This window comes from Rhamphochromis longiceps, linkage group LG7 (genome assembly GCF_057381845.1).
Source record: "Rhamphochromis longiceps isolate RC_006_pf linkage group LG7, R_longiceps_female_GT1.1, whole genome shotgun sequence".
NCBI lineage: Eukaryota > Metazoa > Chordata > Actinopteri > Cichliformes > Cichlidae > Rhamphochromis > Rhamphochromis longiceps.
In genome coordinates this window covers 7,844,033-7,865,884 of record NC_140563.1, presented here as the reverse complement: position 1 = coordinate 7,865,884, position 21,852 = coordinate 7,844,033, and the positions used below count along the sequence as shown (strand labels likewise).

Below are 21,852 nucleotides of genomic sequence, written 5' to 3'. Positions count from 1 at the left end.
TGGCCTACAGCTTTGAGCCTTGAAGGCCATTATGTTTCCATCCACAAAGCAGCAGTCAATGCTTTCAGATACCACATGACACACAGTGAGATATGACCCTCAATTTTTTCTGACGAGATCACCCTGTGCTGCATGTTTCCTTGTCTCATCCTGTGGTAAACCTCCCAGAGGTATTTAACAGTTTGGAAGGGAGACCTGAAGCTGAGACCTGGCTAGGTTTTGACCTGGTTGTGAAAAATCACATCCCCTTTACAGCTCCACAGAATCTGAAAGCCAAAGTGTCTGCAGGTATCTCTGCCACCGGTTGGGGAAACTGGGGTGAACGGTCTTGCCGCGTCTCCATCAGGCAGCGCTTGATCCAGCACTGCTGAGTCAACAGTCACGATCATACATCATAGCCCCAATTGTATTTGCCTAGACTGGCTGTTGCGGTTTGTGGCTGTGAATGAACGCCTCCAACAACAAAAAGAGCAGTATGAGGATTACAGGAACCTTACAGAAGTAGCACCAAAGCCTGAGCTGTCAGTTTACAAAGAGTAAAGGGTCAATTATAGTCTAAAAATGCCTTGGACACTTCCCCTACAGCCCTGGGCTGCACAGTATTTCTTTCCCTTCTCATAAACAAGAATTATTTCATACAGAGACTGCTTGCATATTAATCTGGCAAATTGGTGGTGTTTTTGCACTGCTTACTCAGTTTTTTCATGAAATAGCATGAATTGCTGTTGGACTGTGTATAAAGACAATGTGGTGGTGACAGAATTGCAAGCTGGGCACAAGTTCATATCAAATCCTGTGTGACTGGTCTAAAATTTATTCCATAAAAGTGCATTTTAGTGCAGTTTTATAAGTCAATTAAGGCTGTGTGTATGTGTCCATGTGAGTGTGTGTTCTTCAGGCCTCCTGTCAAATCACCAAGTCTTTCAGGCAGTGGCGCCCCATATGGCTTCACCACAACACCACCCTGACTCTCAGCTTGAGACTGCTGAGTGCCTAAGAACTGGTGTGCTTGTGGTATAAGTCCACGCGTGTTTGCGTGTGTGCGTGTGTGCGTGCACATAACTGTAACAAAAGTGGCTACACTGTTTTCTCCCATTACTTTCACAAGGGTCTGTACTGGTTTCTCACAGGAACGAAGGAAGGGATGGTTAAACGGTGCTTGAATGAAAGCTAAATTTCCTGGAAGCCCCTTTCCTGTCATTTTAGAACAGGATGTATGTGGTGTTGGTTTAAGTGAATATTTGCTAGTAGCGCTGTCAAAATCTTTGTCGACTCATCACATCAGTCTCACATAGCTGCTTTTGCCATTTAGAGGCCAAAACCTCTAAGCGCCATATCTCTCAAAATCAGTTAACATAAAAGACTACAGGCTCAGCATCTCTTTTTTTATGAGCCACTCAACACCTCTGTTGATGTGCGTTCTGTAATAGGAGAGTACCCAAAGGTGGCTCACAGAAATGGTAAAAGCAGACCAGAGCTACTAAAATGGGTGATCTTAACAATGCAGCAATTCAACATTTGTTTAAGACACCACAAAAAAAAGGTGGCTCGGGAAGACAATGACTCTCCAGAGAAACAAAAAACCCTTAATGCCAAGAGAAAAGCAACAGCAGGGTGAGTAATCCACTCCTACAAAGAATGGCTTGCTTTATAATAATGGAAATCAATAACTGCCATCAGCTGCTTGTTCGCCTTTTCCAGATGCTTGTGCACTGAAACATCAACATGCAGTGGTCTAGAAGATCACTGAGGGAGAGAAGACAGATGAAGACGAGAGATGATGAGAGGTAAGAGGTGATGGAATGGAGAGGCATTTATGGGGTAACGGGGAATTCCATTAAGTAGAAGGAAAAGTGTGCAAAAGGGATGGGTTGTTCAGTGTGTTGCGTAGCCCAGTAGGCTGTGTAATGAGAGGGATGCTGGTGGGGTGTCTCACTGCTCTCCTCACACCTTTCCCAGCATGACCAGCCCAGTGAAGAGAATGCATGGTGAGAGTGGCTGGCCCCAGGCCCTTGTTGGGGCTCTCCGCCAAAACCTCTGTCAGCGTGCCTGCCTCCTCCCCTGTAATTCTGGAGACATCCATTATGCAAGCAATTTGCCTTTAAGATCTCTGCACTTATGTCTATTTAACGGCAGGCTAGGAGGAGAGATATGACAGTGATGCGCTTTCTCAATTCTGCCACCGCAGTTATTAAAACAGAAGCAATGGATGTGGGTGTGCGAACAGCAGTGGCCTGTCAGTAGTTCATAACCTTAGTTTCTCAGTGTACGATTTACAGAGGATAATTAATGAGTCATCTGTCTTCTGCCATACTGGTGACATTTTGCGAGAAGTCAGTTCAGAGTGTCTGAAAGAAGAGCACATCTGAGCACTTCAAATGAAGCAGCGAGCAAAGCACTAAAGGAGGTTTGTTAAATTTGTGCCTCCCTGCTCGCCACCACCCTAACCCCACCCTTCACCCACTGTGGTTAACTGCTCAGTGGGTAAGATAGAAGGTGTGTATGTGTATGTGAATCTGTTAGTGTGCATGAGTGTGCGCGTCTCAGAGGTTTTGGTGTGTAATTCCAGAGGCTGTCCTTACCCCCTCCCAAGTTTTTCCTCTTTCACAGACGAGTTTTTTCTTTTATTTATTTTTTTTGCTAACCACTGAATTCTGGAGTCAGTCTGTTTCCATATTGCTAACCACAGCATTCCATCAACATGATGGAATCTTTGTTTTAGAGCATTTCAAGGTTATTATTTTTTCTTCTTGACACAGTTTCCAGTATTTCTGCTTGTCTGTGGAATATTACTTGTGTGGCTGTGACAGAAAAAGGTGTGTGTGACAGACATGTAAAACATGAGTGAGTAGAAGAGGATATTAATGAAAAGGGCGATGGAGGTAAAATTTCCTGGCTCCTTCTTGTTTTTAATGGAGAAAGTCTTCCTTCTTTACCGTATCAATATTTGCTTGTCCTTTCTTCTGCCTGGGCAAAAGTATTTGGTTGCCTCTAAAAAAATCATCAGTTGACATTCTCATTTAGCCTCATTTGTAATTGTTTCAATTAGGTCCAGGGCTGTACTCGGGGGAAATTTAACCAGATGACAGTTAATACTATAAGACACACCAAGAGCTCCAGTAAAATAACTAACTATTAATTGCTGCACATATCTAGGTATTTATAAGGTAAAAGACACTTCATGCTTTCTTCACCAAGCCACATACCACAAAAGACAACCTAAACTCATTAAACACTGGCTGAAAGGTATCTGAGGAAAGTCCCGTTATAAAGTGGTCATGGTAGAACAATTACTGAATCTGGATACAGTAGATGCAAAAGGTGAAAGGTGAAACATAGAAGCTTTGGCTTTAGCTCTTTCAGTCACACGTTACAAAGAAATCATAACAATCCTGACAAATTCAGATGTGCCAGATAAAAAAAGACCATCTGTTAATCTTTACTTTGACGTTAAAGTATGTGAAGTTTTTTTTTTAAATAATTGAAACCGGTTTTATTTAATAATTAGATACATGTCTTTTTCATCCTCTACATGAAAATAAACTTTGATCTTTACAAACCTTGAGGTAAATTATTGTACACACATACTCAAGGACTGAAACGGCATGTAGGTTTATACGGTACAGACATATTTATGTAAACTTTGTCTGCAGTTTCTCTTTCATTAAATAATTTCTGCAGCCATTAGTTATCAGATTCCCATAAATCCATGATACCGTGTTACAATAAAAGTGTCCATCTATTTATGACATACATGTTTTGCTCCATTAATATTTGCATATCCTGTGCCTTAAAGAAGCCAGAGGCAGTGAGACTCTGGCGCCAGTAGCACATAGGTGAAAGTCCAGAGATGAGACTGGGCCTGCGAAAGATGCGCAACAACCTCTTTGGCCTCTGGGGAATCAGCCCTTTGTTAGTGACCCATCACCCTACCTCCCATGAGCAAATGAACAACCTCACCTAACACAAGCGTGCAGAAACAAGCCGCGCGGTAGCCACAAAATTTTGACACAAGCTTCCTTGTCGTCATACGCCATGCCTAAATGGCAAAATACTTATTCAGCCATGCACATGCTGCTATTTCTACACGGTAACAAAAGCTCTAAAATGATTTTTACAACTGGCATAAAGTCTGTGCCTCACACTAATGTTTTAAGCAGTGAAGAAATTCTATATCCCCCTGCAAAAAGAGTAAAAGCAAACCTAACATCACTGGGTATTTAAAGCATGTTGTGTGTTGAACTAAGTATGGAAGAACAGGCAATATTAAATAATTTTGAGATTCTAGTTAGATTTGTTTCTCTTTTAGACAGCCAGATAAGCCCGCATACTACAGCCTTTTGTGGACAGATGCTTTCATTAGAAGAAGTTGGGAGTGGCAGAAATCCATTAAAGACAATGAGGCAAAAGTCTTTTAGACTCCTGTTTACCTGCAGGATATACTCATGACCTTTCACCTTCAGGTTCAACTTTTGCTTAGTAAGGTTTAGACAGGAGTTAGTGTGCACGTATCTCCAGACAAGGGGACAGTCGAGTCCCGGCATGTGACTGTGAAACTTTGGGAAAGGGGGCCATTTAAATGCAGTACATGTCAGTGCCACATAAAACAAGCACATTTTCATGAAATACAGTTTTTCTGTGAGACTTCACAGCTGGCAGATATACAAAAACTCTTTTTGTGAACATTTGGTCTCACTTCATGATAGCAGTTAGGAAAATGGTTCAGGTTTTACGTGAGTGCATGAAAGTGCATTCACACATTCAGAGGAGTAAAATTGTATATGTGTGCTGTATTTATCCAGACAAGTCTGTTTATGTACAACGTGAGTATAAGTTGTATGACTGACATGCACAATGTTTGGGTTTTTATAGAGTAGTAGATGTAATATTACTTTACGGCACCAGCGGCTGAATCAAAGTCAGATTTAATTCTGACTTGATCTTGTCACAGAGATTTAAATCAAAAGGAGAGCGGGTTTGTAATGGAAAGTAATTCACTCCTTTTAGATTTGGCAGCATCTGATGTGCCATATGCTGAGAGAAAGAGCTCAGTATTCTACCGTTAGGTTGGGACAGAGACAAGAACAGAGAAAAAACAAAAAAAAACATGACCAGTAAACTTCTGTTTTCTTGCTTCAAACATCATTCCCAGATGAACCATTGTGCCTCTTTATTCCTTCATTCTATCTTGTGCTGTCTGTCTTAACACTTTCTTTCTGTCTCCATCCCACACCCACATGAAAGAAAATCTCTTCAGTTTAGCATTAGGCTACAGGAACTGAGGGACAGGTGGGGGTTGGTCATGAGAGGAAACAAAAACATTTGTGGAAGATTTAGGACGAAGGTTACTGGAGTGGCTGCATGACTGACAGTCACAGCTTAATGCTAAAATGTCTGTGAAGAAGCTTCTCGGATGATAAGTGAAACATCTTCAAGCAACTTAAAGAAGTCCAGACGCTTTTCTTTCCAAGCTCCTTAGACTTAGCTTAGGTTGTTTGGAGTTGAGTGTATTAGGGTGACAATAAGTATTTTGTGTCTCCAGCAGAATTCTAGCATTTATGTGAGGAGATGAGTGGAAAGGGTAGCAAAGAAAAAACACAGCTTAATATTTTTCCCTCCCTTTTTTATTCTTCCGTCCAATTTGCACCAATGCCAAAATCAGTAGGCCCCTGGCAAATGGCAAAGAGGGAATTCCAGGTCTAGTGTGCGTGAGTCAGTACCAGCATTTTCCAAATTCACTCTGCCTGTGTCTCTTTAAATAGCCTAAGGAAATGTCCAAATGACCTAATTATGACTTTCCTAAGTAGCCTGTGTTAATGCATGACATGGTATTCAAAAATATCCAATGACAAAACAGCAGGATCTTGATGGTGATAAAGTTTGCTTCCCTTCTGTTTGGTTTTATTAGACGTATGTTAGGACCATAAGCTGGATTGTGTTTGTGTCTATGTTTCTTTGTGTTGTGTCTCAGATGTCAAGGATTTCCTTGGTCACGGCAGTTCTTCAAAGGCTTACTGAAGTTAAACGATCTGCCAGAGACATGACTGGACCAATTCATCACCCCTTACTCTATGTCACAATAGTGCAAACTGGAAACTCTGTTTCAGTAATGCATTTTACATGACTAAAATGCAGTCAAACTACTACTGAACTGTGGCAGCCTCTCTCACACACACACACACACACACACACACACACACACACACACACACACACACACACACACACACACACACACACACACACACACACACACACACACACACACACACACAAAAAAAAAAAGTTCTCTTGCCCGAACAAACATCATTAAAAATTTGTTTCTATTTTGGAGACTCAACACTTTGGTCCACTTCAGCAGTTCAGCTGCACCTAAAGTAGCACTTGGAAACAATAACAACGAATCCTATTTAAACAATAGCCTCGTTCATAGCAACAGAAGCTCAGTTTCAGCTGTCATTTAGTGAAATTTTAGCAGGATTCTAACTTTATCCTTTTACTGCTTGTGCCTCAGCACTGCTTGTTTAGTGCTGAGAGACAAGGTGGTATACATCCTGCTCAAAACCACTTTATAGTAATGGTTTGGAAAAGCCAAGACAATTAAGGCAAAATGAAGGAGAACGTGACACACTTGTTGGAGTGCCCCACATTCCATTCTAATTAGCTTGTCAATGTGCCACCTTTGTGAGTGAGACCTTTTTTATATGTTGCTGATAAAACTATCTATAAACAAATGGATTGGGGTGGGGGGGAGGGATCTGGGGGGCATGTGCAGGATCTGAAATAAGTAGCAGCATAGTTCTCAAATTCACAATTGGAGCAGTTGTTCTTTCTTGGAAATCAGAAAAGTCACAAAAAGGCTGGAGAAGAGATATGTGGAGGACGAAGGGATCTCAAGTAGAGAGGACTGTAAACTGCACTCAGAATCTAATTCAGAGCCGTTAAAATAATAAAGCCCCTTATCTGCAACAAACAGTTCGACCACAATATGCTGTGGAAATGTTAAGCTGCAGTGCACCTGTAGCTTACTCTTTCTTTCCTGACTTTAGTATCAGCACTGGCTACTTTACCCTTCCTTGCCTGTCAAAAGAAGATTTCATGGATAACAGTTTGGACTGTTGTCCAGCCGTGTCAGATTTTGGCAGAGACTTCAGCAGTGCTAAACCACAGCTGGTAAACAGCTTTTCCTATCTGATCAATGACTTAAATAGCGGAAGTCTGCACTGTTTCGGCATCATTCCCAATTTTTTTCCTTGTCTCTCTGTCCTCTTTCCTAGCGTTTCCTCTTATCTTTTGCACTTTCTCTGTCCAGTGGTTCTGTGTGGCATGTGTCTTGCTGCGGGTGCAGCAGGAGGACTACCTGATGCGTCGCTGTGTAGAATAGGACCAAGGGGTCTGCTGTTGAAAAGGAGCTCTGTGCTGCATCTGCAGATCGACTTACACGACCACTTCCTGCTTCCGACCAACTCCTCACAGGGAATCCTGTGTGCCAAGGCCGAAAAAAGCTCAAACAGAGGGGTTCAGTCCACCCAGGGGCTGAGCACAGGACCCTATTCATCCTCTCCCCAAGACTCCTCCCCTCTCTCCCCAACCAACCTTAGGATAGCTTTATTTTAAAATTCACAAATATTGCCCTCTCAGAGGCATTGAGATAAACCAACTGCTCATTCCCTTTTTTCACTGGGGCTTGACAGACAAGCTGTGCCAGTGCTGCCCCGAGACTGGTGAGGTGAAACACGCTGGTGTTAAGCCTTTGTATGGTGTCTGTCTCTCTGACATGTATCCACTTACGTCAGAAGGTAAAGTAAGCAGCACGGGTTCATTGACAAAATGATGTATTTGAACATAGAAAAAAGGTTATATAATGGTTTAATGGTTAATGAGCCTTATAATTGAGTCACTGCAAGGGAATCCCGGCAGTCACAGTTAAAGGTGGAGGGTAAAATAAACAAATACATAAATAAATAAATCTCTGTCTGAGGCTAGGGGGAGCAAATCAGTTTGGTTACTGGAGTCGTGCTGCTATTCCAGGAATGCGTACTTTGTCCCATCTAGACCTGGCAGCAGTGGAGAGAACAGGAACTTGGGAATAGTAGTCTTCACCTGAGTTGGAATATTTACACAACCCTATGAGGGCCAATAAGGTAAGGCTATTTAAGATTCTTGGGGAAATGGCAAAGTGGGCAAGTAACTCTTAGGACAAACAAACCCAGCATTAATGTTTTTGGTTTCCCCCCTGCATATTGCTGAGACACAGTCTGTTTTCTCTAATGTCCTTGTCGTTTTTACCTTGGGTCGTTGGACACTGCCGTGTGTTTATACTTTACACACATTAAAACAGCACCCGATACGTCCATTCCTACCAGGGGGACAGAAAAACATTTAACTTGCCGGCTTCCTGGGCTTCCCCCTCGGATGTCAGCCTCAGATGAGGGTGAGAAGAATGACGTTCTGTACAGCCACTGCAAGAAGCCATTCATACATCCACAACTCCACCACAGAGAGTGTGCAGCACTGACCCATGCTGGCTGGAACAGAACCAGCACTGATCCAGTCCCTGCTGTCTCTACACCACACAACATCAGTATTGATCTTTCTGTGCTGGATGCCACAGTGATCCTAAGGCTATATGCCCACTGATTCAGCAGGATCACTGCAGGGTCTCTGCAGAGATCCTGCACAACATCACCACTGACTCGAAGATTGTGCTCAATTGCTCAACATCTTCACAGATGAGATAGTACGCTTAGAGCCTATTAAAAACATTGGTATTTCTGGCTGAGCTCTCACTGAAGCATAGGAGTGTATGATGAAGAAATAAACCAGTTTTTACACGATTAATCTCCTGCTGATCAACAAACTTAATCAACTGAAACCACACTAAATGTTTTTGTATACTCCCCAATGCGTTTCCAGTGCTGAAAAGGAGGCCAAAGCACCTGGCAGCACTCACTTTGTTCCCATCAAATGTGCTCGGGCTCACTGGAGACCAGTGCAGGAGGCTGAGATAGAGAAAGCAGCTTCTGTGCATCAACCATACCCCACCTGTCTGACATACCTGTGTGGAACGCTGGCGGCCGAGCAAGCCAAAGAGCAAACCAGAGAATATTCTGTGTACCTAAGAATATTTTTCTCAGCCCATGTCTTAGCAATTAATAGAGGGCTTACATAAAATCGTTGTTATATGTTCTCAGGTTTTAATATAGGTGAGTACAGTGAGTGTGACTTATTCCAAATCTGACAGATTATGGGGCCTCAAATGGCTAAAAGTGAAAGTGAGACTTACAATACCCTTGGGTAGCATGGAGAATATACTTACTCTTGTACACAATGCCACTATCAAAATTTCTAAAAGGGGATTATTCATGATGAAAACATTTTATTTCCAGACACACAGCTTAAGGGAAGGTTCACTCTAAACAGAAGTACACAAATGTCATCCTCTGGCCAGTAGTGCTATTTTATCTGGGCTTTGGACATAATGAATAATATTGAATTAATTCATCTACAAAAATTGCTGTGGGTAATTTTTCTTCTACCAGAAGCAAGCCGCAGTAGTCGTGCCCGCTATCTCATGAATTATACTTTGCCTCTCCTTCCTATTTTTACAGCTGCTGCACAACTAGATCTGCTTGAATGCTTAACTCTTTGGTCACAAAGAACTATAAGAAACCCAGAGTATTCAAGACTAAGGTTCTCACAGTCACCCAAACACCAACAATCCCCTCTTGACCTTCAGCCATATGTGAGCATTCACATCCTGAGTTATGTGTGAACATAATGCTCCGTGCATTTCAAAAAAACATTTTTATCAGTGAACGAGTAATGATTTACAGCCTATGTTTTTCTACTTTGATTTAGCCAATTTACTTCAAAACGCAAGAGTTGAAACCACAATCCCATATCAGACTGTCACCAAATCAACACTTGGAAAACATTAAGTAAACACTGAACAATCGTGGACAAACGCCTGCGCCGGTGCTAAGAATGGTCTCCAAAATCTGAAATGAGCTCACTTAAGGAAGTAACATACCTTAAAGTGAGAGATGACGTTTGTTTTAACTCAGAACTGGTGTTTATTTCTTTTGCTGTTTATATGGTTGACTGCATACTACAACAGCATTTCACATTTCTGACATCTTATAAACTTACAATAAATAACTCAAGTGAAATGACTACTGTGAGCATTACAGCACAGTTTGCTAACTTCTTTTTGTCTTCGCTTCCAGAATGATGCACATCAGATGAATACCTTTCTGGTTGCACAAGCTGAGGTAAGGATAGCACGCTCTAATTTATGTGTCAAACTCCGTATCCATGAAAAGTGCTAGTGCTGCACCCAGGAGCTGCTCTGATGAATATAACATTTGGCCAGGCTGCTGGGATCGGAAGCCCTGTCACAGTCCATTAAAAGGCTGAGACAGGGACAAGCTACAACCTGTAACCCTGCGCTGGTGACCTCTCAGCTTAGCATTATGGTCTCATTGCAGCCCCACTAGAAAAACTGTCGGTCTGGGCTGTGGTCTGTCTTTTGCCCTTTTGACCTCACTTCAATTTGTCATGCCAACATCGCGTGCCCAACCATTTGTTTTGGCACAGTCTTCATCTCTTGGGTAGCAGGAAAGCCATTAATCTAGGGCTACTGGGTCTTTAGGGGCCATGTGAGGACCTTTCGCCACTACAACACACCCAGATTTTGGTCAAAGATTTAGTCAAAAATAGGAGCAATAATTTATCAAGTGTAAATATTAAAATATCTACAAATGCTAAATAAATAAGAGTTGTTCAAATGTAAACTGTGATTACAGAAGATGACTTTGATCCTGCTTTCTTATTATCCACTTACTGAGGATAGAGAGTTACATTAGAATTATCTGCTTAACTGTGATTCACAACCATCTCAAACATAACATAAATACAAGGAAGCCCCTTTCATGTCCTTTTTTTATCTACTGCAAAATGCGTACCTTAACTTCTTTTTTGTTTTTACAGAAAGACACTTTCAGAGTTCATGTACTGAAAACTATGTGGAGGAGTACCATTTGCAACACTTCCAGGAAAGAATAACAAATGAAGATAGTCTCATGTGATTGGTGATTTTTCATCTCTTATCCACCTTGCTATCGCGCATGCAGACCGAGGACAGGAAAATTAAAATGAAATATAGGCTCGTAAAGTTTTGAGAGGATTTGAAATGTTAAAAGCTTCTACTGACCTCAAAAAACAAATACGCAAATCACTGCTGTTATGTTTTGAAGGATAGGGAAAACTAGCAGAAGACAGAAAATGCGTCTGAGGATATGCTCTTATCTAACATTAGAATACCTTTCTTTCTATGGCAAGGTAGTCTGCTTCAAACCAGCAGAGAGAGCAAATAGCAGGTCAGGCAGTCCACACATCATCAGGTCTTAGGCTCTTGGCTGCAATCTTGGAGGAATTTATGAATGGTGTTTAGCTGGTTTGGTCAGGGGCTCAGATATTTCTGCCAGACTGCTGCAGCTCCAGCAGACTAGAATAACCTCAGTGTTGCAATCTCTCCACAGACGCCCAGCTGATGTTCCATTGTTAAAAAAGGAAAAAGTAATGGTAGCAGGGAGGTTAGTTCCCCCTGAATTAAATGGGAAAATGACATCACAGTGGTAAAAAAGGCACCACTGATAAGGTATGTAGCTTTAGTATTTTTGTGTGATCTTGTCTGAAAGTAAAGCGTCCATATGTTGTTTATCAGCTACGATGTGTAATTGTAGCATATCAGTTGTGTACTTGGCAGGCAACAGTCTGCTCTTTATGTCATCTGAGAGTATCTGAATAATATTTCTGCTAACCACAGTGTGAGTGTGATTATAAAATGAAAGGGAACTGAGGTCAGAGAAGAGATGACGAGATGCTTTTATCTGCCGCTGTTTAAGGTGGAATGTTAGAGGTCAGCAAGTTGAGAGCCAGCTCTGTAGTGCAGGTCAGAAAGAAGGAGCCTCTGAGTATAGCAGAGTCGCAATTTGAAGAATCCACCAAGTAGACTTTTCTCCACATTCTTTGAGTCTCTTTTCCACCTTTCAGAGATTGTTTTAGTTTCCGAGAGAAGCTCAGCATGTCCTTGAGACAGTGTCTTGCATTTTTAGAACTTCTGTCCCTCTTTGTTCATTTCTTCTAATACGTTGTTGGTACAAATTACCAAATCCCACTGAAAACAAATACTGTCCTGTTCCATTCATTTTCCTGGAAGTCAGGGGAAAAAGAACAGTAACAGATGGGGATGACACATCAGGCTGGGTGGCTGGCCACACTGGTACAGTAGAAAGTTGTGAGTCAGACTGAAAACTAGGGAAGCATTTGAAGAATGGGTGACTATCTGGAATGTGCGATTCAGCGCATGTGCAGTGAACCCCTTAGAGAAGTGCCATGCCATTGGGCCAAGGAAAAGTTTTTCTGTTATTTCACATTTCCAAGCATTAGGTGCTTTTACTGCTGCACCAACAGTCAAAAAAACCTTGGGGCCACATACTGTTGGTGTGTAACTGCTTTACACTCAGTCTGGCTAGCTGACTGGCGTGGTGAGAAGGAACAGTTGACAAGGTAGAAATCTGATGATCCACTTAGCAGTCTTTAAAGCTTCATGAACCTTTTCTCACTCTCTCGAGGATCCATCTGTCCTAAATCTTTCCCAGCACTCTTCCTTCTTTGCATATTTTTGCTGTTACCTTGCCTCTGCCCTCCTACTTTTGCTCCATTTTCCATTTTAACCCCTCCCTCTTTTCTCATCCCTTTTACTAGCTTCTTTTTTGTTTGGTCCTCTGTAGCACTTGACTCTTTCCCTTCGGAGACAGACACTTTAACAAGCCTGCCCCAGTGGGCAGTAGACAGAGAGGGGAGGTTATTTTTAGATTGCAAACAGATTAAAAGGGGAACGTTTTTCTTCATCCTTGTAAAGAGTCCTCTTCTCTCTCTTTCAGTCTGTAAAGGAGTTTAGCATCTCTGTGGGGGATCTCATGTTACCTCCCCCACACAAACTCTTATTTTCCCAGACCCATGTAACCCCCCCCACCACCACCACCATCACACTCATCCTCTCCAAACACTGACATCATTCGTCAGACTGAACTCTTTCCTCTGCTCTCTGTGGGGGCTGTTCTGAACAGTCTGTACAGCATAAAATGGGTGAGTCTCAGCTCCTGACACAAACCAAGCAATGGCAGGAAAGAAAATCTGTCAAAAAACACACATCTGATACATCATTGCATCCTTAGAGCAGTTGTCCTCACATGACCTTTTTTCAGCGAGACTACCACATTAGACACACACACATCTACACCCTGTTAAAAGGGTGCTAAAAGAATAAATCACACAACTGCATTAGGAATAATTAGGCCAGTGGAGTTTGGGAGGTGACGGGCGAGCTTACTTCAGCGTTTTCCTGTCTTGGACCGAGACCAGAGTCTGACTTTTTCCTCCTGTCGCAAACACATACACACACATATCAACCGTGTGGATCACCTCATCTCTGGCCTGAGCTGGTGAAGTAAAAGGGGGAGACACGGCCTTCTGGGTTTTACTGCTCCTACACTCACTGACCCATACCGAGGTCTAAAGTCGGATACAGCTCCTGTAACTTTCCTGAAAGTGGCCTCATTCCTTTGAAAATATTCTGTTTTTAGAAGTGCAGCCTTTCCCTCACCCTTAATTTGAAGAAGTGAGTTCTTAAGGAGCGGGTGATATTGCGTGTTAGTCGGCCTGGCAGGGACCAAGCAGGAAATCTTTCATTAAAATTCACTCAAGGTCCATCATGACTTGAAGCTCTGTGTTAGATATTGAATAATAACTAACAGAGAGCAGTTCTGTTGAAGGGTTTATAATCCTCTGGATCACAGCTTGACCAATAAATCCTGGGAACTCAGTTATAAATCAACAGCCTAGATAAACAGAGATTAAAAGTTTCTAACTGAACGCTGTGTTTGGAGCTCTTTTTGTGTACGTGCTTTCTCCACCTGAAACTTTCTGAACGTTTCTGATATTCTCACAACAGAGCTTAAAAAAGAGCAAAGGGTGTTATCTACCTGATGTAAAGGAAGATTGGAAATGAGGAGGGAAAGTAATAAAGACGAACCAAAAGAGAAAATGATCACAGAGTGTTGAGCTACATCAAAGTACTTCAAATGGCTTTTTCTCAAGCATCGTGAGCTGAACTATGAGCACATTTGGGCTAATTGTCAATCACACGTAAAAATATTTATGCGGAATATCTACTCTTATCCAAACCATGCGGTTCAACTAAGCAAAGCAGCTCCCCAATGGAAATAGATGTTGGCTTTTCTTAAACACTACCACCCCCACTTCTTCTTATCCTTCTTTTCATCTCTTTCATTCTCTAGTAAAGTCACGGAAAACAAAATGTCAGCAATAAAAGTGAATTTCTTCTGTGAAATAGAATAGCTAAGGCCAAGCGTGTAATTTCATAAGCAGAAGGCACGTGAGTGCCTCTGGGAATATAAGATCCCTGTGGCAGAGCAGGCTCAGACTCAGTCTTTGCTGTAGTTAGAGGGAAACCTGATAGTAATACCTCTGCTCTGCTCGCCTATGAGTCTGTCATTCAAATTGTAGGAGGGGCTTAGACAACAGTGGCACTGTAGCATCTAACAGAGCCATGAGGATTTAGAAGAGGTGGACTGAGGTGGTTTTCCCAACAACATCTGTAACTTTCTCTGGAGGACCAGAGACTGTAGGTCTTAGTTTGTGTCTAGAACCAGGACACATAGAGTGGCAGGGGTGGAAGAAGCCAGAGAGAGATTAGTTCAAAAGTAGGAACATTGAAGAAGATAGTAGTAGTGCTGTAAGACAGTACAGGGGATACCTTAGCCCCTCTCCAAGGTGCAGATACAGACAGATCCTTAGATGTGTTTAAGCTCTGGAAATAAAAGCAACGCTCATTCTAACATCACTGAGATTTAAGCTGAGAGGCATAAGGTATGTAAGGTAAAGAAGAAAGCTGATGATCTGCTCCACATCTTACATATGATATCAACAAAGCCTCCCTGTAACTACTGACACAACAAACTCAAACCTGACATTGCAATCTCACCATTAAGTCTGTTAATACATTTTCCTCCACAGGACACTTTGTGTGTCTGTTGCATTTACTCATAATCCCACCGTGTCTTACAGGAAGCAGTTATTCCCACTCGCTAAATCTGGATAAAGATGGAAGCTTTTGAAAGTTATTCCTCAAAACCCCATGGAGCAAAATGTGACTTTGTAGTAAGAAATGATGTACATCACAGTTTTTGTTTCAGCCAAGAGGGCTTAGAGGACTTACACAGACCAAAATCATACCTATCTCTGGTATCAATGGTCATTTTAGGCCTCGCTGGATGCCTCGGAGCTGATAGCATCTCACAGACTGACAGTCTCGTGTCTGACATCAGATACAGAGTAAAATAAGTTGGCAGATGTAGCCACACTTTTTGAGTTCCCTGCTGCTTTAACCTTTCAGATGTGCATCGGTAGCCACACATGGTTCACATAACAAACCCCTTTTTTTCTCCTCGGCAGTTTAAGGCTGCATGCGAACACGGAAATGAGATATACACTATGGTGCTGAGGCTGAAGAGTCAGGCATCAACTTTCTAATGCAGAGTTATAACCCACAGATAGGCATGACATACCACAAAAGGGCATTTGAACAAAAACATGTGTAGGTGTACGTATACATGGCTGCATATATACAACACAGACGGAAGAAGATAAACAAATCCAAACAAATGGATATGTACATACACACGGGCTGAGTCAATGAGCGGTGATGATGAAGATTTTGTCCCTACTTCCAAACGGGTACAGAGCAAAAGATGCTACATGAAATAAAACCGCTGTGAAAGGATGCAAAGCTGCTTTCATGGACTGGACTTTTCCCACTGGATAATTTCCTGTTTCAAAGATCAGTGAAACATTTATTTATGAAATAACACTGTCCGCAGGCGAAGAGTAATCCAGTTACATCAATGAACTAATTTGTTCTCTTTAGATGTCCAACTTTTTCAAATGTAAAAAGGACTGTGGGAATCTGGGATAGAAACACAAGTAAATAAAAAAAAGAAGGATGAAAATGAAACTATGTTTCAACCAGTCTGACACTCCCATCAAATGACAATGTTTAACTCTAATTTATACTGAAGTTTGTTATTACTCCACCCTGTCACCTTATCCATCAGTACCTCCCATTTGTCACACCCAAACACCTGCTTTAGCCCTCTAAAATGTGAGTTTATCATCCTTGAAAAGTGAGCATGTGTGAACAAATTACATCTTTTCCCCACATTATCACGGTATACACTGAGATTCATTATCTGTGTTTCCTGCAATGTGCAGCACACTAGGATAGACTAATATGTGAAAGAAAATGGGACAAATGTGAGTCAAGGGCAGCAATAAAGACTGTCTCTGACTAAGATGAAGAAGACTTTTTTTCCAGCACTAACAGAATTTCCTCGCAGCCTTAGCCTTCTTTTTAATCTTTGTGTTAGTAGCAGATTAATAAGTTGAATGAGTTCACAAACGGGCACACAGATTCTTGTGTATCTATTGCACAAGAAGATATTGCATTCATTCATTTTTTTGGAAACTTTCCCTAACTCTCACCATAATCACTACTTGCCTTACTCTAACTCTAACTTGAAACTAAACCTAAGTTTAACCAAACCGTAAACCCAGTCCTTCATTCTGTTCTGATTTATGTTATGGACTCTTGCAAGTGGTGGGTAAACAGATTTATGTCCTGATAACATGAGTAATTCCACGCACCCCCACACAAACACCCCCTCCCTAAAACAGACGGTGAATGTTTGGCTGCGCCAGCTGTCTGAGCTTGACACTGGGTGTGGGGTGTATATAATTGTCTGACAGGCTGTATGGTGTGTATACACATAGTCATAAACAGAATCTGGAGCGGAAGCACTGATCATTTAGATGCTTGACCTCATGACCCCAGGGTTGAACTGTTATCCATTCATTATGTGTAATATCTGGCCTCTGTGTGGAGGAAACACTGGGCGCAGCACTGGACCGCAGCCAGGCAGACTGTTTGTGTGTGTGTGAGTGTGTGTGAGCGTGTGACTTTGTGAGTGTGCTTTTGGAAAGGATGCATGAGCTGAAGAGTTTTCCTGATTTCATCTTTATTGTTTATGTTCTCATACGTAAGTAAATATAAATGATCCAAAGGTCTGTTTGCGTGTCTGTGCATGAAAGTGTGTAAACATGTCTATATCCAGGCCTTTGATGCTGACCACAGTGGCAATGCACTGTAGTGAACTTTAAGCCGAAAGGGAGCGAGACCCACAGAGAAACACATTTCGGTGTCAAAAACATCTGCATTTATATATAACTACTCTGAAAATACAACTGTTGAATTATATGTACGCTGCAAAAGTGGGAAAACTCACTTTCCGTTGCCAGCATCTTTCTCTTTAAACAATCTGGGAATAAAACACAATGCACAAATGGGCAATAATGCATTTAAAAACATTCAGCAGGCTGTGTCACCTTCTAACCTAACCTTTTAAATATTTGTGCCTGAGTGTGTGAATACAACACTTAAGCATTGTCAGGATGTGGGCATCCCAAACTGATGCAAATTCAAAGAGAGCCTGTGTGATGACAATATTATCTCACTGCTACTTTCCCTTTTTCTGGAAGTATGTGTGTGAGCATTACTAAATTGCCTAATAGCACTTCACCTCAGTCATTTCAGATTTCAACTCCTGTAAGGCCACTGTGAACTCCTTAAGCAAATACCACAGAGAAAGGAGAAAGGACAGAGAGGGATGAACATCTAGCAAAGATGCCCGTTTGAACCGGAAATATTTAGCAGGGTTAGAACTTTTGGCTCTTTGAAGCAGAAACACTAGAGAGGACCTGGCAAATATATATGTGTTTGAAGGCCAAATAGTGCTGAAGGCAGAGCTCCCATGGGGAATCTGACAGTAAAGCGGCTTTCCACTATGCTCACAGTTTAAATAAGAGACACAATAAGCTCAGTCATCGAGGAAAAGATGCCCTTATCCTAACCCCCATATAGCTGGAACACTGTGAGATATTTCATATTTAATGTGGTACAGAATACCCTATACACACACACACACACACACACACACACACACACACACACACACACACACACACACACACACTGAGAGACAGACAGGATTCATTATCCCATTCTTTAATGGCATGAGGTGCCAGGTTCATTGACTGACAGAGCTAATTAGAGAGGCATGAAAGTTTAAGCAGCATGTGACTCCCCTGACCCATAAAAACCTGTCATGTTTGTTGGTTCAATTGAGGGCATCATCCTTTCATCTCATCCAACTATAGTATCAGGTTTCTCTCAGTTATACCATAAACAGCCTGAGCCTAATCTTTAAATAAGACCCTGTATTGTTTCTTTGTAGGAGTGGCAGGTTATTTTAAAGAACTGTGAAACTGAGAAAACTTCAGTAAAACTCATAGGCCATGAGGTAAAAGTTAAACTTCCTGATTTTTGTGCAAAATCCTGCCTCCTCTATAAGCCTTTTTAAAATCACATATCTGTCAACAGTTAAAATGAATGTGGTCATCTGTCCATGACACAGATTGCTGTGCCACGGATGACAGTCATCAGTAGTCCAAGAAAGAAGCTTTGAAGTGAAACCACAGCGTTCCACCCAGTTCTCATGGCTTTCCCTTTAAATAGAGCATGACATCAGACTGTGAGCAGGTCTACCGGCCCCAGCCCAAAACAAATGTGTCCAAACAATGCCACATCTGGAGCGAAACGTAGAAGTAAGCAGAGACCAGCAGGAATGTAGCGGAGAGGGGTTGAAAAGGGAAAGTGATCCTGAAGTTATCAAGCTGCAGGCCAAGGTAACTATAGCATAATTTACAAATGATGCATCTGCCCTTCACTCACAAAGGAATGATGCAGCAGGTTCAAATGTCAGGGTTAAAAAAATGGGATAAAGACATATTTCAGCACACTGAAAGTAAACATAAACCTGCCAATCCATACGTAACTCGCTGTCTGACCTCTAAGTTCTGGCAAGCGTTAGAGAAAAAACATCTTATTTGATTTGATCACCTTTGACTTTTCTGTGCAGATACAAGAGGAGCTCTGCAGAAAGTCTTCTCAGGAAGCTAGGTCTTGTTGTCAGTGTCAGAAGCAATCAGAGCTGCTGGGTCTGCCTTCACGCAGCAGAAGAGCAGAGGTGCAAGGCAAAAATTCAGGCCAATTTTCTGCCTGTTGGATAGAGTGTCTAATAAACACATGACGGCTGATCCAGAGGTTATTTGTCAGCAGACCCACAGTACACCACCTACAGTCTGACACAGAAATTTGGACTTACAGTCAAGAATGCATAAAATGCGCACCGTAACACACGGACACATGCACACTTTAGAACACATTGCATATCTATATATTAACTTGGATTTGCGTAGGAGGTTAAGGAGACCTTCAGAATGAAGGTGTGATCTGATAAATACAGACATACAATAAGATGGAAAATATGGCGGATGTGCAGTAGTTGAATAAGAGGACAGAGAAATCAAAGAATAAGAGGAGTAGAAGTAGGTAGGAGAAAGAGACAAAATGATAGAACCTGAGGGACTCGCTGCTCCCCAAAGTCATGTGTTTTACATCTGCACTGCAATTTATAAAGCATCTGCCTCCAAATCCTATTTACAGGCCTGATTCTAGGCACGGACAGACTAGTTCGCCAGTAAGAGCGCCACCAGCTGGAGAAGGCACCTGACAGTGGGTCGCATAAATGAGCTAATTACTAAATGAAGTACTTCATTATAAAGACTCTTTAAAGGAAAGCCAGTTTGAGAGTTACAGTGAAAGCAAGCAAGCTGAGGAAAGGATATGAGGTGAATGAGGTCAAGAAGTTCAATTCTAAGAGTGTCCTGATAATATTCATGTCACTTACTGCACAACTTACACAATGGAATAAATAAACTGAGAGCGGTACAAAGGATGCTGGAAAAGGAACAATAAAAGTAAAAATTACTGCACAATATTTTTGTAATATGAAGTCTGCTGTTTATAGTGCCAGTGTCTTAAATCACACTGGTCTCTATTGATGTTAGCGATCAGCCGACAAACACATAACAATTTTTAATCATGAGGCCATCTCTTCAATTATATATTCAAATTTAGCTGAAAATTATATGGGCCAATAAATTTAAAAATACTCTCATCTAACTTTGAGGTTTTTTGAGTTTTAATGACTGGGAGCACCATGAGAAGTCTGTGATGAAAGCAATAATTTATCATGAATTCAAAGCTCTTTCCTTTAAGGTATTACCAAGCGCATCATTTCTCTTATGTTTTCGCCAACTGTAGATGGTTTCTGCTCACACTCAGGAGGCAACAGTGTCCAGTAAAAGATGGAGGGAGGGAATTCAAAATATAACAGTATGGTAATTCCAGTTATGGTTGAAAATTATTATGGGTGTAGTCAGTAATAATTAAAGAAATACTCGTTTACTAAGACTGTGTTTCTTTGATCATTCACCAGTGAGAATAAGATAAAGGTAAATGGAATATTTAAGCAAGTAGAAACTAGTCAACATCTAAAAATTAGTGCTGAGAAAAATCTGGATTTTGTCCTTGACAACAGTAAATAACGCACAGATTATGGTCACAAAATAAACTCATTATGTCCTCAAAATACATTATTTACAAAGAATTCCAATCAAATCTACACCCTTCAAGGTTGTCTCCTTGTGCAGTCATACACTGCTTCCAGTCATCCTGCTGATACTGTTCTGACCACTTTGTGTTTGTTTGGGATTCATGCTGAATCTCCACTGTGTCAAGACCTGACAAACTCGCCCCAAAGCAAATTTGGTAAAAAGAAAAGATAGGAGATAAGCAAAGATTGTGGTGGTAGTTCCAAAAAACGTTGCGATTTTTACCAGCATTTTCACATGTGCTAAATGTTCCCTTACTCTGTAGGACGTTAGTGCATAAATCAAGTCTGGCAGATTGACACTGTGTTCATCTGCGGTGCACAACCCTGACAATCTCAAAATAAAAAAAGAGAGAAAGAAACACAAACAAAAAACGATAACCATGCTCTTGTTCACATTCCTCACATGATGTGCTTTCTGAAGAACTGGACTCCACGAAGTCAAGAGTGTTGTTTGGTGTTAAGGGTCATAGTGTGAGGTTCAGCTTTCATCACCAGTGATAATCCTCAACATGAGGGTCAGTTCAGTTTAACACAGACTTAGATTTTTCATGTCTGGAGAAGTTTTGGAGAACTTATTTTTTCCCCAATACCTTTGCACCATAATCCATAATCACTGACTACATTAACTTCTGTGCGGATGACACTCTGCCCCTTTTGAAGGTACAGTGTTTCTCCAACAACAAGCCCTGGATCAACCCTGAAATGAAGGCTCTCCCCCAGCCCCATCATCTCTGCTGCAAACACCCTATCTTCAACCAGTGCCAGCTTTTCTTCCCATGACTTCTTAGCCCTCAGCCATCATCCACCACCTCTGCTTCAAAAGACTCCATCCCACGCCCCCCTTCCTCCAACACCATCCTGTCCCTTTCAACACTTCAGGTGAGGAACGAGCTGCGAGAGATCAAGATGCAAAAGGCTGAAGGTCCAAGTGGAATCAGCTCCAAGCTCCTGAGGTGCCGCGCTGACCAACTGTTTGGCATCATGTTCAACATGAGCCTGAAGCTGGGGAAAGTACCACAGCTGTGAAAGACATCCTATATGGTACCAGTACCAAAGACCACGCATCCGGAGGACCTCAGCAGCCACAGGCTGGTAGCACTGATCTCACGTCTGATTAAGACCCTCAAGAGAC

The 21,852-nt window shown here is 41.8% G+C and overlaps 1 protein-coding gene and 1 long non-coding RNA gene across 2 annotated transcripts in view; one reads left to right on the top strand and one right to left on the bottom strand.

The window, feature by feature from the left end:
• Nucleotides 1-21,852, bottom strand: part of znf469 (zinc finger protein 469) — a 61,874-nt gene that overhangs the window by 15,203 nt on the left and 24,819 nt on the right. The gene's annotated exons all lie outside the window — the stretch shown is intronic.
• Nucleotides 8,067-21,515, top strand: LOC146664666 (uncharacterized). The gene is made up of 3 exons (XR_014912368.1): nt 8,067-8,144; nt 10,230-10,274; nt 21,381-21,515. It is a non-coding gene; the product is annotated as an uncharacterized LOC146664666 (long non-coding RNA).